Here is a 16,359-nt window from a genome sequence, read left to right on the forward strand (position 1 = left end):
TATTATATGAACAAACAGCAGTGCAGTGTGGGTACATGTTTTATGGAGAATCATATGTGGATTCAGGAAAGATGTCATTATTCATACCTACTGTGAGGTCCAGCTAATATTCCACTGGACTGCCAACAATGTGACATCACCCACTTAAAATTTGGGTCAGTAATTAAGGAGCCTCAATCCTTAATACTGACTCCAGTATGGGGGTGTCACAGAAAACACCAGCGCACACAAGAGTAAAAGTCCACAATTTCCCTTAAGAGCACAACAAGAACATGCTATATATATCCTGGGACTGGACTATATACCTCTGTCCACCCCAAATACAATCCCTTATTATACACTTCAGAGCAATGCATTCCAGTTTAAGACCTCTGACTCACTCAAAATAAATTAAAATCTCACACACTCAAACACTTACGGGAAGCCTGACACAGATTTTCAGCTGTGTCCCCTTCCCAATACAAGTGGTAAATGCTGCCACCAGAGTCAGACAGGTCTACACTCCCTTTAAAGGGTGATCAGTTATTAAAAATTAAATATCAGTATAAATGATAGCTATGACCAGAAGCAGCAGGCATTTGACGTGACCTGGGGAGTATCAAACAATTATAAACGCACTCTAATCTCTATAAGAACACACTGATTGTCCAATCACAATGCGACGTAATGAAAAATATTTAATAAGTAAAATTATTACAAGAATGTAAATCAATAGCTTTCAATAAACACCAGAATTCAATCACCAGAAATATAAAATTAAACTGTAGGATAGAAGTCCATCATCTTAGAAAAACTCTATCTAAATAACTAAACTTTCCTAATCTAACTAGAGAATACTGTCCCTGATTTCATCTAAAACATAACATCAAGGCAGAGACAGGCGTACAGTTTTTGGCGATTCCTTTTTCCTGGGTATGCACTGCACAGCACTGTAATTGACTGCAACTGTTCACTAACTGCTCACAACTGACTTCAGCAGTTTCTTTTAATACAGCCCAGATTAACAGCCTCAACTATCCTATTTTAAAAATGACAGTTGTTTGAAATCAAAGTTAATTTTCCTGTCAATCAGCTGTTCAAATAATTACATAGCAACCATGAACATTCGAATGACATCACCTACTGATCAGATGATTCTCCACAAATTGTACTTTAAAATCTTCCTCACAAACGTATGCAATTAGAAATGTATCAAAACACTGACAGATTTTTTAAACTTTTAGTATAAACAGGTAAATACTCAACATTTTAAAAACGTATTTACAAATTCACAATTAGACATGCTGGCATACAAGTTAATCTGAGAATATGCACAAATCTCCTGCTAAACATGCTAACACAGATGAGTGTTTTCATTTTTTTCACACACATAAAGTTAAAGTATGCAGTGCTGATGATGGCAGTCAAAGGGATTTAAGGTGGGCTTTTGGGGAAGGGTGGGAGTGACAGAAATTTAGGGTCTAGCCCTTGCCTCTTTAGGACACGAGTTGTGCTTTAAAGCCAAATCTCATACACACAGACTAGTTTAATGGATTCCTTTAAAGTGCAAGGGTTTCACCTTTGTGGCAGGCAAGGTGTGTAGCACTTGCAGTCATTTAGGGAAGAGCATAGATTCCAGCATTATCTATCAGCTTTGTATGAGATTTTCCAGCCTACCATAGTGGCATGCCAGGTAAACTGAGCTGAGGAGAGAAACAGTTATAAAAAAAAAAAAGAGGCTCCTGACCCACACTACGGACACATTCCGGAACAGCAACAATGGCAGAGATGTACAGCAAAAAATTAAGTTGGGGGGGGGTTAAGGGCAGTCATATGAGGGTTCTCAAACACTTTTTAACCAATATACTGGTAACCTAAGCAAGACCAGCTTAACCACAAACTGCTTCTTTTCCCCATACAAGTTTGATGTCTTGTCTGGTTAAGTGACTTGCTCCAAGTTCTGAAGTGGAGACTGTGTAAATCAAACAAAAGAACACCAGTAAAATCTTATTAATAACTAATTATCCCTTTGTATTTCAGTGCTAAGAGCTGACTACTCATATATTATGCAACGTCATGTCTGTCGCTGCAAAGGCAGTGAGCACTGACAGCTATTAGTGAAAGGGCAAGTGAGTATTTAATGTGATGAACAAGCAAATCGTCAGGCCTGAGGGCTTTCCATGCTGCATAGGTAGGGATACTCAGGATGGTGATGAGAGACCTTCATTTCTATTAATACTAAGTAGTATCGTAATGTCTGCTAGGGTGTAGCACAGAATTTCTTCAAAATATTCAAAACAGTTTCAAAAACTCAGCCACAGCTTAAGCAAAAATACGGAAATAACTATTATAAATGAAGGCACAGTTTACATCTTGCAAGACTGTCACTTCTGAAGATAACTTCAGACAGTCACACTTTAAATGACTTATGCTTTATGGGAGTTACACCACACACTTACTACAGATGCATGGTGTAGGCAATTTGGCAGGAAAGTATAATATAAAAATGTGGTGGGTGTCTGCGTACTTAGGATTTAGCATCAGAAGATAATTGGAGAACAAGACAGCCTGTCAATTCTGTCTTTTGTCTGAATGCATTTCACTTTACAATATCTCACACCTGCCTCATTCTGACAGACTCTGGAAATATATCATCAATACTTGTAAACTGGAGGCCATAATTAATTCTAAGATATTTGTTCATAATGAGAGATTTCATGCCCGCCAACACATTATTTTTACACTCGTGCAGGCTGTACTTTCTCACGCATTTGCTAATGTCAGAGTCACGCTGAGCATTGCAACTGAGAAGCTGTGCGTGTATCCTGTTTTCATGTACAGAATCATAAATGTCATGTATTCTTGTGTTGTTTTATGTAAATTAAATTCTAAACATTCTGATTTATTATACTTTACACACAGTAAAACTGTTAACAAAAATGAGTGGCTTTGATTTATTATTATGGCCAGGTTTTGATTATGGTACCTTCTTCAACCAAATTGTACTCTTAACATGATAAAATCTCTTTCTATCTGAACAGTTCTATCTTTAAATACTTAAAATGTGTCAGTATTTATACAGTAATGTCCACCTCCATTTTACACTTCCTTTATCCTAACCCCTCCTCCACATCTGTATTATCTGATAATTTCAGGAAATATAAGTAGTTAAGTCAAGTCAGATCTGGCTTGTTAAAATAGATAATTACAAAAGATCAGCATGTACTGCTATTGATAACTTCTAATGTAGGTGTCACTTCTGACTATAATTTGTGAGACTCAAGTCCTATCATTTATATATTATTCACAGACTACACTTAAGGCCTTCTAATTGCTTTCCAGGGCAAAATGCTGCATCCTTCATTTCTACCACAGACACTATTTTTATCAGGTCACAGTCAGTGACGTTATCTGAAAATTTAAAAATGTGCACAACGTCTCAATAGTTGTGTTTTAAAGCACCTGTTATGTATTGAAAACTGCAAGTAAGCTTTACAATATGATCTAGATCACTGTAGAGAAACGATAAATCAATTTCTGGAAATATATCCAGTTCACACTTGTCATCTCAGAGAACTCTTATGACATTCACAAAACCTTTGCCCATTTTTGAAAAGTGTCATTCTCATTTTTAGGCCAGTAGTACAAGTGGGCTACTGCTTCAAATTCCAGGAAAGAAAGTAGGCCGATATCTGGAATTTTAATAGAATCACGTCTCCTCTTTGACAGTTTTGCTGACTAGATGGCAGGACGTCAGTCTCAGTGCAAGTTAATCAGAAAGAAGATAACAGAAAGGACTGCGGGAGTTGAACAGCATGCTGTAAGGGCAGGTGATAACTGGTTAGGAGGAACAGTAGGAGTTGGTGAGGCAGTAGCTATGGAAACACAATTGCTTTTGAAAGCTTTTTGGCAGTAGGGCAACAGTCTACAAGACTGTGCGAAAACATGTATTGTGGGATAATTAAAAAGAGAAAGAAAGGTTTATTAAAAACGGTTAGAGAATATGGTGGGGTGACGGCTAATAGATGTACAACTAATGTGCATCAACAGAAATGGTTTAAGATTAAAAAAATAAAATAATGAAAAAAATTGTAAGGGGAGTTGTGTGTTTGTGAGCGTCTGTGTGCTTGCAAGAGAGTGCATAAGTACTTGTAGGGATTTAAAAAAATACTGAACAATGTATTTAGTTATTTCTTTAAAGTCAGCTTATTTTACCTGGAAACTAGCAAAAAATAAGAGAAAGACTAATAAAATAATCAATGTGTTATACTGTATTCTGGAATAGCATTGCAATTTAATAAATGTGCACATTAACTATGGCTTGTACTGCTTCAAAGTACAATGTAAAACAATGCTATCAGCTGCTCTCCGTTAGTTATTGTTTCTAAAGGAAAACTGGCAATTATTAGGAGGAGTCGATGTGCAGCATGTAATGTTAGAACACTGACTTTAACTGCAGTATGCAGAGGAGTGTCTTTGAAAAGTGTGTAAATAAAGGCCATGTTAAGGATTCACAAGTGAAATATTCAACCTGAGGCAGTGATGCATAATGGCACAGTACTTGTTTTCTCATGATATTCCTGCACAATAACTCAAATATCACAACCTTGCAATGTTTTTTTTAAAGGATAAAGGGATCCTTAAAGGATATACTCAGAAATGTCAGGAAATAATTTATGTGGCTATTACTAAAATATAACTACTTTGCTTTATATTATTGCAAATACCTATACAGGTTAAAGGAGGAAATGCAGTCTTGGGCCTTCTTCAGTAATAAAAGCAGCTGGAATTTCACTAAAATAAAGACAGAATTTAACTATTTGGTTGAAATCACTGCATCTGTCAAAATATTTAATTTGGTGTTCCTATTTATTTGATAACAAATTGGTAGGGGGCATTTTCTAGAGTAAAAAAACTTTAATAATGTGAGGGAAATAAATAGAATATGAAGATAAAAAGTATAAATGCTGAGATTGGAAGTCATTATCTGTCCTTTAAACCAGCCATAGTCAGGACTGAGACTGACACTTTGAAAAGACAAACTCATGACTCAGGACAAAAACGATTCATCTCTGAAATGGCACTCAGCATGCTCAGAATGGAAATTGACCAAATTTCTTCAATATTTATTTCCCTACTGTACTCAGCTAATAAGACAGAGCTGTGGGAAAAGGATGCATTAAACCAGACTGGTGAAGCAAAGAACAAGTTGGCTCTGAGCAACCGTCAATTATGCAGAGCTGTGGTATTTAGGATGGAATTTCCCTGGGACATTAACTGAGAGTCAGCATACAGAACTGCAGCCTGTGTAAACTACAATGAACAGCACTCAGAGCTTTGAGGAAGGTGTGCCTCTTCCATACATGGTCTTATAAAATTTAATGTGGAGAGCAATTGTAGGTGGGTATCCTATACCACAAAAATAACATACTGCATTCTGCAGAGTTATACTGCTATGCTGAGGGTGAAAACAGAACAGCACTGAGTGCCAGCCTTACTAGTACTTTACAACACATTACAAGGTTATAGTGAGGGAGTATTGCAAGCAAGCATTGTGTGTATTCCTCAGTAATATTGTACATGATATTCACAGGCACCACTGTAAGGTGCTATAGTGCAACATTTGCAGGGTACACTACAGCAATCCTTGCCAAGTGGCACAATCCTCATTAATAATGTATAGAGCATTCAGGTGGTTATACTGTAATTCTGATGAGGTACAGCAGAGTGGCAGTGTTTAGTAAAAGCATACACCACAGTATACTTGTACTCTGTAGGGGTGCAATAGGGCAGGACTGGGCATGATACTTTCTAATACTATACAAGTCATTCAGGATATTATTATATTATACTCTTATGCTGTGAGTACAGTACAGCAACATGGTACATTACTTGGGTGATCTGGAGAGGCAGCATAATGCCTACATCTTACTAATATCGTGTATGGCATTCATAATGTAACAGTGGCAGCATTGTGCTCTCTCCCTAATAATACTGTACACAACCAATCAGATGCTACTCTGATGGAGCAAAACTTGGCAACCCTGTACATCTCCTTATTAATTCTGTATACTGAATTCTGAGGACTGTACTGTTCCCACTAAGAGGGTACATTTGGGTAGCATTGCATTTTTCCTTAGTAGTACTGTGCATGACATTCAGGGGATTATACTGTTGCACTGAGATGGTACCATCTAGCCAGCATGAAGCATTCTCCACAGTAATACTATATACATTCATATAGTACATTCTTAAAGTGAGGGAGTACAGCAGAGTAGCATTGGGTGTCCTCCTTATTAATACTGTGTACGACTTTGCTATTATAGTGTTAACTGAGGGGACACTACAGAATTAATGTGCCTACTCCTTACCGATACTGTACAAGGCATTCTCGAGATTCTGAAATTCGATATTTCAGAATTTCGAGATTATGAAGTGAACCTATATATATATATATATATATATATATATATATATATATATATATTAGCATTTTGTTTTGCTTGTTCTGCTCAATGAATTTAAGTAGTGTTAGGCAGAGTACAGTACTTTTTCAACAAAAAGTTAAATAGAATAATAATTAAATAGAATAAGCCTTGTTCTTCCATTTGCCATTTTTTGCAACAGTCCATTTTATATTTCTGCTGTGTAGAACTCCATTTTGTCTGAAAAACGTATATTTCCCAAACCTACTGATCCAATTTCTTTCAGTAAAAAAATTGAATTTATTTAAATAAAAAAGCTTACAGCTATTTGTTAATCGAGAAGAATACTGTTCTGTGACACTTGGCTGTTGGAACACCTCGGACAAAGACAGTGCGACTGGTTTTATTTATCCATTCTTTTTTTTCCTTAATTCCATCAACGTATGACCCCACATATAATTGAGTATGTTAGGCTGCTCTAATGCAGACAAGGTTTGATGGAAGTGCAAGGTATTTAGTCTTTCCTTGGGAAATTTCTGCCTGAATATGTGAATACAGTGGATAATCGAGAATTGTAAGGCACTGAGTTCAGACGGGGTAAGAGAAGGGTCTAGAAACCATGTCCCTATAATTCTGCTTTATGTTTATTCAGTTCAGAGCATATTTGGGTGTGACTGGTGTAAGCCTATAGCCAATGGCAGCAGTGTATTTTGCTACATGCTCCATAGTCCAGATTTCACCTGCTTTATATTTTATTTTGTTTGTTCACCATATTCATTTGATAACTTCATGAATTAAAGGACCCCCCTGTCCATGGCAGACTGTTGTCAGTGGTGGTAGTCATAGGTTATACTGTTACCCTGATAATGAATTATGCCTTGTACAGTATTAATAATGAATGCATAAAATGCTGCCCTGATGTACCCCTGTGAAATTACAAACCCTGAATGCCTTGTACAATATTAGTAAGGAGTAACCACACAGCACTGGCAAAAAACACACATAAATACATGAAAACATACTCAGAGGCTCTAGATAAAAATCTGCAAAAGCAACAGAGACATCCAAAGCAGACATCCAAGCAACCTCCACCCCCCAACACAAACCATGAAACACATACTTCACAAAACCAGTGTGCCACACAATCGCAGCTCTTAAGGCAAAATAACATACATAACACACTAGTAATAGGTGACTATAGTCAGGCACACTGACGTTCCACTCACTAGGCTGAACAAGAAGGTTACCGTTAGCTGCCTGTTGGGTGCCAGGATCCGCCACATAACACAAGCACTCAGGTCACTCCAGAACAAGTACAAATATGACTCTGTCATTATCCATGTTGGTGTGAATGACCTGAGCTGTACCTCCCTGGACTACATGAAAGGAGACATGGAGGAGCTCTCTGATCACATAGCCCAGGCCGGTATAACCCTGACCCTGAGTAGCATCCTGCCCTCACCAAGAATACCACCACAGTATAGAGAAAAAAATTATCAATTTCAACAACTGGCTAAGCTTCTGGTGTCATTCAAAGGGGATTCAGTGTCTGTCAGCCTGGGATGACATGCTTGACAAGCCATGCTGCTTCACTAGACATGGCTTGCACCTGTCACCCTTAGGCTTTCGAATACTGGCCAAGGCTCTTGCTACCCCCATAGTGCCTTTTTTAGGCAAGGCTCAAAAGACAAACCCACCGCCGTAAATAGCACAAATAACAAAAAACTGAGGGTAATGCTACTCAATGCCAGAAGTCTAAACCTCAAAATGCATGCATCGAGGCACTCCTCAGTATGGAGAAAATCGATATATGTGCAGTAACAGAAACCTGGTTTAAGGCACCAGAGAGCACCCCAGCACTACCAGGCTACAACTCATACCATACATTTCAGCCACAAAACCCGGATCGAAACACAAAAGGTGGGAGAGTATCCATATTCATCAAGGATACCCACACCTCCAGGTCAGTGGCATAGCACGATGCTTCAGAGATCATCCACGTGCAACTAACAACTTGCAAAACTGCTTTTCAAATTATAGCTTGCTACAGATCATCCAACATGTCCCAGGATCCCCACTCCGCATTCCTGGAAACACTGGGAAACATAAAGGTCCTACCAAACACCCTGATATTGGGTGATTTCAATTACCCAAACATTAACTGGGAGAACTACTCAAGTACAAACTCTCTTGCTCAACATTTCCTAGAATTTATAAACTCAAATGCCCTGGATCAACTGGTCAACACCCCCACCAGAGGTGACAACATATTGGACCTGGTCATCACCAACATGGGCGACTGGTGTTCCACACCGGAGGTCAACCCCCCGCTGGTTAGATCTGACCATAAACTAATCATTCTGGATATCCACATTCCGCCAACACCCCCAGTCAAAGAAACCACAGTGACAAACTTTTCAAAAGCAAACTTCACGTTACTTAAGACCGAGGTGGGGAAGTTTCAAAGCCCCTATGCTAAAGGATAACGCTGTTCAAGCTGCAAAATCCTTTACTAATGCACTCTACAGGCACCTACAAGAATACATGGATCATGCTATCCCAAACAAAACCAAGACTTACTCCTCCAAGAAAAGGAAACCAGTCTGGTGGACCCCTGCCATAAACAAGCTATACAATAGGAGGAGGAAACTAGTACAGAAAAGAGTAAAATCCCAAGAAGGGAAGACATCCCTGATCAGTATCAGCAAGAAACTACGTTCCCTCATAAAATCATCCAAGGCTAGCTTCGAAAGAAAAACTGCCATGGACTCCAAAGATAACCACAAGGCATTCTTTAGCTATGTCAAGAATCTAAGTGGCAATTCTCAGATCTGCTCACAGTTAGTGCAGAATGGCACAAAATACACTGAACTGACCGATATAGCCAACATCCTGGCAGACAGGCGCAGTGCAAACTTTACCCCCCTCTCACCCCCAAAAGGGTCCATAACTATACCAGAAGAATGTAGTGCCACTAAAATCACAGACACTCAGGTTAAAACAGCCCTCTCCAAAGCCAAAAACACAGCATCAATGGGACTGGACGGTGTCCCAGGCTGCGCCCTACATGAGCTCAAAGATGAACTAACCCCTCACCTAAACACACTGTTTAAACTCAGACTCTCCACAGGCTACATGCCCACAGAGTGGCGCACAGCAACAGTTATTCCACTCCACAAAGGTGGAGCCACAACGGACCCCAGGAACAATCGCCCTATAAGCCTGACTAGCTTGGTCTGCAAAGCTATCAAGCGCATCATCATGGATTTCATTAAGAGAGACATTGGAAACCTCGAAACATGGACCCTACCCCAGTTCGGCTTTGTTAAGGGGAGATCATGCCTCCTAAACCTGGTGGACTTCTTTGACACAGTTACCAAGGCTATAGATGAGGGAAAGGTGGTCCACCCAGCCTACCTGGACCTCGCAAAGGCCTTTGACACCATTCCCCACTCAGGTATTATAGACAAGCTCACCAGCCTGAACATAAACTCTTACGTCACGAGATGGATTGCCAACTGGCTCACAGACAGAACCCACATGTTAAGAGTTGTGGGAGCTAAGTCTGACTCTAAACCAGTTACAAGTGGCATTCCCCAGGGCTTAGTCCGACCCCCAATCTAGACCGCAGTGGTGGTGCTGCAGTAGCGTTGTCGCCTCACAGTAAGACGCTGTCCAGTTTGATTCTCAGCTAGAGCGTCTTCTGCGTTGAGATATGCGTGAATGGGCGTACCTTCGTTGAAGGTTGTGCGCCAGGGCTGGTAACTCGGCACATAAAAATTAGCTACCAATCATTAGCAGACCGGAGTTCTGCTGTGGCAACCCCTAACTGGGAAAAGCCGAAAGACACAAACAAACTGGGATGATGAGCTAACCATTAAAGTTAATAAATAATGGCATGCATTTCAGTTTCAGACTTAATATCATTCAGAAAATGCATTCTAACACAAATCCTTTTATTCTAGCAACTTTCTAAATGTGTCCCTAGTTTTGGGCCTTCCATATTACTTGTGTTATGAGATTGACAGGTAGGGATGTGTATCAGAGGAAGGTAGTATATCCCTTGCCTCAGCTATCCAGGTTTTTGCCTCATATTCCACCTGAAAAGGATTGCAGTTGCTAAATAGTGACAGACATTTTGAGCTTTACATGTCATATCCTTTAGAAAAATGCATACTAACGCAAATCCTGTTATTCTAGCTACTTAATTTTATAAGGTCATCAGAGCAATATTTTTAATTTGTCCCAGTTTATTTTAGGCTTTGTCCAGATTTCTTTTACTAACAGGTTAAGTAAGTAAGTAAGTGTGCATGTGTGTGTGTGTGAGAGAGACTTAAATGACATACTTAGAGTTAAGCAGGTGGAATTTATTTTCAAGGAATTGTGAGCTTCAAGGGAAGAGAAGTTTACTGCTGCTCATCATGATATGTTTGTAAAAATGTGCAACTGTTTCGTTTAGCAAATGGTATCATTGCAGTATAGAATTTTAAAGCAGTGTTAGTAGCACAGCAGGTAGTATACTTGCATCTTGCTACAGAGGGCTGTAGCTTCTACTCCCACAGCATGTAAATGTGTATTTTAAGGGGGTGGGGTGCTTCAGTCCTGTCCTGAGTATGTCCTCCTTTGGTGCCTAGTAACTATGAACCTCTTTTTCAGCTTGTCACAGATTCCCTGTTGCAATATACCAGCTTACCATTTCTTTTAATGTAACATAGGTGATTTATTCTTCTAGGGCAATGGGCACTACATTTGTAGATGAAACACTGAAATATATATTTTATATCAACAATCTCTTCATTAGTTTCAGATCTTTTTAATGTGGAATTCAGATGACTTCTGCAGACTACAGAGATTGTGCATATTGACTAATACTGGTGGATTATAATGATAGAAGTTTGAGTGGCCTTTTATAGTTAAAATAACTAGGCAGTTTGTTATTACTGGTTCATAAGTTTTGAAATGTTTCACTGCTTACTGGAAAATATTCAAAACTATAAATTTAAAATACACTGCAACAAGCGGTGCAGGCGCTGTATTATACAAGGGATATAATTCAGTTATTATCAGGAACATGAATCACCATACTTTTGCATGGTCCTAAAAATGTGTGTATTTGATATGCTTTGAAAACAGCCCAAAGGTAAACTTAACCCGCCACTGCCCAGATGCAGTCTCTTTGAATGTGGGTTTCAATGCTGTTTCAATGAATGTGAGTTTCAAAAGCAGAGAAGTTTTAATGCTAAGTCTGTTTTCATTGCAAGACTGTTGCTTTGTTTAGCAATTGCGAAATGCCTCAGTGTTTGTGCTATAAAATTTGAAATAAAAGTTGTAAATTAAATCCAAATATCTATAATCATTGCAGAAGTAAAGCATAAAACAGTATGCACACAGAGATTTCAACAGTGTCTAAGGCTGTCTGTGTGTGTGTGTGGGGGGGACTGCATGAGGGAGGGGGCACGGAGTAGGCAGGGCTCTGGGTTTTGCACCCCCCCCCCTGCAAAAAATCCTGCAGGCTCCCTTGTCCAAGAGATGATGATGAAGAAATAGGAACCAAATCTGCAGAGGCCAATGAGGGGCTATAAGAATAATAGTCTTTCCCAGCGACTTTGCTTTCTGTAGAAGTCTGGGTATTAGCGGGATTGGAGGAAATGCATAGAGGAGACCCTGGGGCTAATCGTGTACGAGTGCGACTCTCGGGAGTTCTCCCGGAGGGGGGATCAGGGCAAAGTAGCTTCTGCATTTCATGTTGATATGACTGGCAAAAAGATTGCAGCAAGGCTGGCTCCATTTGCGGAAAATCCTGTCCGCAATCTCTTGTTTGAGGGACTACTCGTGTGGCAACAAAATTGCCCTGCTCAGTTTGTCTGCTATCACATTGAATCTCCCCAGGATGCGCATTGCCCACAAAGCGCCGGGAGGAGACAGCCCACTGCCAAACTCTGAGGGGTTCTCGGCAAAGGGGGTAAGACTTGGTCACGTCTTGCTTGTTCAAGTACCAGACCACTGACATATTGTCTGTCTGAATTGCAATCGCCCCTAGAGGAAGAGAGTCTTGGAAGTACTGCTCTCATCTCCAGAACATTGATATGCAGATGTGACTCTTGAGCCGTCCATGTGCCTTGGGCAGTCTTCCCCCTGAAAATGCCCCCCACCCTATCAGGGAAGTGTCCGTGGTCACAGTGGCTACTGGAGGGGGTAGTACAAAGGGGCGTCCTATGGTTACATGAAGAGACGTCAACCACCACTGGAGATCCTTCTTGCAAGAGTTTGTAATTAAAATCATGTGATTCATTGGAAGTTCCTCATAAGACCATTGAGTGAACAAGCAGCCATTGAAGAATCCGTATATGCATCCTTGTTAATGGTACGGCCAAGATCGCTGCAGCCATCAAACCCAATACTTTTAAAACTTCTGCGGCTGGTGCTCTGTCCAACACCAATGAGCTGACATGCTGGCGAAGAAGAAAGACCTTCTCGATTGGTAGTCAGAGTGGTGGTTGAAGTGTCTAACTCTGCCCCTATAAAGACAATATGCTGCGATGGCGACAAGGCAGACTTTTCTGAGTTGACTGTAATGCCTTAGTGATTGCAGAGTGTCAGAGTGTATTCCCTTGCCTGAATCAGTTGATGCCTGGTGGTGGAGGTAAGGAGCCAATTGTCTAGGTACGGAAACAACTGGAATCCTAGATGCCTCAGGTGAGCCGTGACCACTGCCGTGCATTTGGTGAACACTCTGGGGGCTGTAGTGAGACCAAATAGCAGGGCTCAAAATTGATAATGATTGGCTCCCAGCTGGAAACGCATATGATCTCTGGATGGCATGGCCATTTTTATGTGGTAGTACGCATCCTTGAGATCTATCGAGCACATCCAATTTTCTCTCCCTAAAAAGGGAAGTATATACTGTAGTGTGACCAGACGCAACTTCTCCTTATTCACAAATTGGTTGAGTCTGCGGAGATCTAAAATAGGTCTCCAGTCCCCTGTTTTCTTTGGAACCAAAAAGAATCTTGAGTAAGTTCCAGATCCTGTTTGGTCTGCTGGGATTGGCTGAATGACTTTTTTCCTAGAAACTTGTGAACCTCTATAGTCGCTTGTTCCCTGTAACTGGGTGGAACTTCGAGGATGTCCTTGTGGGTGTGGGTGGAGTGGAGAATGGTATGAAATACCCTCTGGAAATAATACTTTGTACCCAGTTGTCATTTGTTGTATCTTGCCAGGCATCTGGGTACAAAGATAAGCGACCCTCGACTGCCTCCAGAGCAAGACAGTCGGGCCTCCTCTCAGGAGCGCTGATAGGGTTGACCAGAGAAGTAATCTCTTGTCATCCTGTGTTGCGGAGCACCTCTGCCACGAGAGTGGCATCTTCCACTGTTACCCCCTCCTCTGTCCCTAGAGGGGGGTTCACCACGTGTGTCCTGAAAGGCTCCTTGGGCTTTTCGGAACAACATTTTCACTCCCCTTTGGGGTAAGGCTGAGTAGGGGGTGGAAAAATGGACTCCGACAGCAGACAGAGTCTTTCCCTCCTGTTCACACCTGGTCAGAGTTTTCTTCACTTTGGGCCCAAAGAAAGATGAGCCATCAAATGGGGTGTTGACAAATGAAGACTTAAAGGGCTCCGCGAAGGAACACAAGCACATCCAGGAATGTCTTCTTAGAGCAATTCCTGTACCTGCTGCCCTACTCATCCCATCGGCTGTATATGATATGAGAAACATTGACGAGTTCACAATGGAATTTAGGGTAGCAAGCTGGGCGGCAACTTTGTCGGATGCCCCTGCAGCTACAGTACCCTGAAGAGTATCTCCCAACTCCATAAGGAGATCTCTTTGCAGTCTGGTGAAATGGGTCAAATAGTTCAGGGATCGGAGTGTAAAAGTTGCTGAACTAAACATGCATTTCCCATATCGATCCATGATCCTGGACTCTCTGTTAGGAGGATGGATTGATGAGGAAGTCTCAGACATTTCCTTTTTGGTGGCCGCTGCCGCCGCCACCACTATGACATCAACAGGGACTCCTTTGGACATAAAGGCTTTATCTACAGGGGCAGAAATTAACTTATTAGGCCTCTGAGGGACAGGTTCCATGGACTCTGGTGACTCCCACACACTCCGAGAGATCAGCTACATGAGCTCATCGAAGGGTGGAGACACCCAAGAGGTGTAAGGTTGAGACCCGAAAGCTTTTAAGAGAACTGACTTGTCCTCAGTAGGGCTTACGGACTGCCAACCACCCCTCTGCCTAAGGATCTCGAGTATCTCTGCAAAGGAGATATCCTCAGAGGGGCATCGTGGGGACCCTTCTGACTCATCCAAGTCAGTGTTAGATGTCAAAGACTCCTGTGAGGAGTCCAAGTGTCTCCTTTTACACAATCTCTTCTCTTGGATCTCCTCAGTGGGAGCCTCTGGGGAGGTCTCAGAAGAGCAAGGTGTGCCCTGTGGGGCGACCTGAGGCTCAGGGCCTCGATACTTGGCCTGGACAATGGAGGCAGAAGTGGACACAGTTGCTTTGGGGGAAGAAGAGGCCAGACCTGGTGTCAAGGATGTCTTTGGGGACAAGGCTCTCCTCATGGCTTCAAAGGCATCAAAGCTCTGATAAGGAGGAGTTGATGGACCTGAAGGAACCTCCAGCCCCTCCTGCACCGAGGCCATGGGCTCTGAGCCAAGGCCCTGAGAGGAAGAGTCGGCACAGACAAGTCAGTGCGACTATCCTCCCTGGACCTGACAGGAGAGTGTTGGCTCCTAGAGTCCCCAGTCGGTGCCGAGGACGTCAGAGTAGATGGAACTGATGACACCGAAGCAGGTCTCGGCTCCAAAGGCTCCACAATCAGCAGGTTGGCCCCCCCTCCAGCTCCAAAGGTCCGGTACGGCTTGGAGGAGGATCAGTCAAATCCGGGGTGGTAGTCTTCGGTTCTGACACTAGGGTCGGAGCCAACAACAATTTAGCAAGGCCTCGTACCCGTAAGAGCTTCTGCACCAATCGGTCCATATCCAAATCCGAGAGGCTGACAGAAGACCTAGAGGAGTGCACCGACGGTGCCAATTGAAGGAGTGGAGATGCAGGTCTCTCAGAAACTGGCTCCAAAACTGTGGGTGGGCTCTGAAGTGAAAAGACATTCGGCTCCAAAAGCTGTGGAGCCGATGTCCCGGAATCCTCCATTTTCTTAGACTTTTTTGACTCTCTAGAAACCTTGGAGTCTCCTAAAGATTTGGAAGACTTGGAGGACTTGCTGGCCCCATCCTGGTCACTCAAAGCTTCAACAAAAGGATGTTTCAGCAAGCCTCGTTCAACAAGCTTCCTCTTCCTCTCCAATAATACCCTTGAGGAAAAGGAGTGGCAGATACTGTAGGACTCCTGCAAATGCACAGCAACTAAACAATAAATGCACTGAACGTGCCCAGCGGTCACAGACATCTTTTGCCCGCAGTCTGGACAATTCTTGAATCCAGACTTTGGCTGGTTGTCCTTATCCTCAGACATATCCCAAGAAAAACCTTTACGCTTAACACTAGAAACAAAGCCACACAAGCCTAAATACAGCCTAAAAGTCAAAGTCATTTATATCACAAAAAAATACACTTAGGCTCAAATTAACACGCCTAAAAAAGCAAGTAATAAACTAGAATAATAAAGAAAACACACCCACTAAACAATGGCCTGGAGAAAAAAGGGGCCAACACTGGCTAAATATATATAACTATACTCTATATATCTATATTATTAAGGAAACAACTAGAATAATATAGAAACATACACTCTAAACAACCAGGTCAAACACAAGGCCACTACAACTAAGCTAACTATTCAAAGGCACACAATGGGTAAGGGATCTTATAGAAAACTGCAGTAACTATTACAAGACTAATCTAACGAATAATATGAAAAAGTTATAAAATAACTTGCGAAAAACATGTTTTTTTGTTCAAAATAGGCTTGAGCGAACTGGAACCTC

General features: G+C 41.6%; 1 protein-coding gene across 1 annotated transcript in view; it reads right to left on the reverse strand.

Annotated features, from left to right (window-relative positions):
- The window catches only part of LOC122808552 (DNA topoisomerase 1-like), an 859,013-nt gene that overhangs the window by 256,894 nt on the left and 585,760 nt on the right, over window positions 1-16,359 (reverse strand). The window lies entirely within an intron of this gene.

This window comes from Protopterus annectens, chromosome 8.part0 (genome assembly GCF_019279795.1).
Source record: "Protopterus annectens isolate FY-2018-M chromosome 8.part0, PAN1.0, whole genome shotgun sequence".
Classification (NCBI taxonomy): Eukaryota; Metazoa; Chordata; order Ceratodontiformes; family Protopteridae; genus Protopterus; species Protopterus annectens.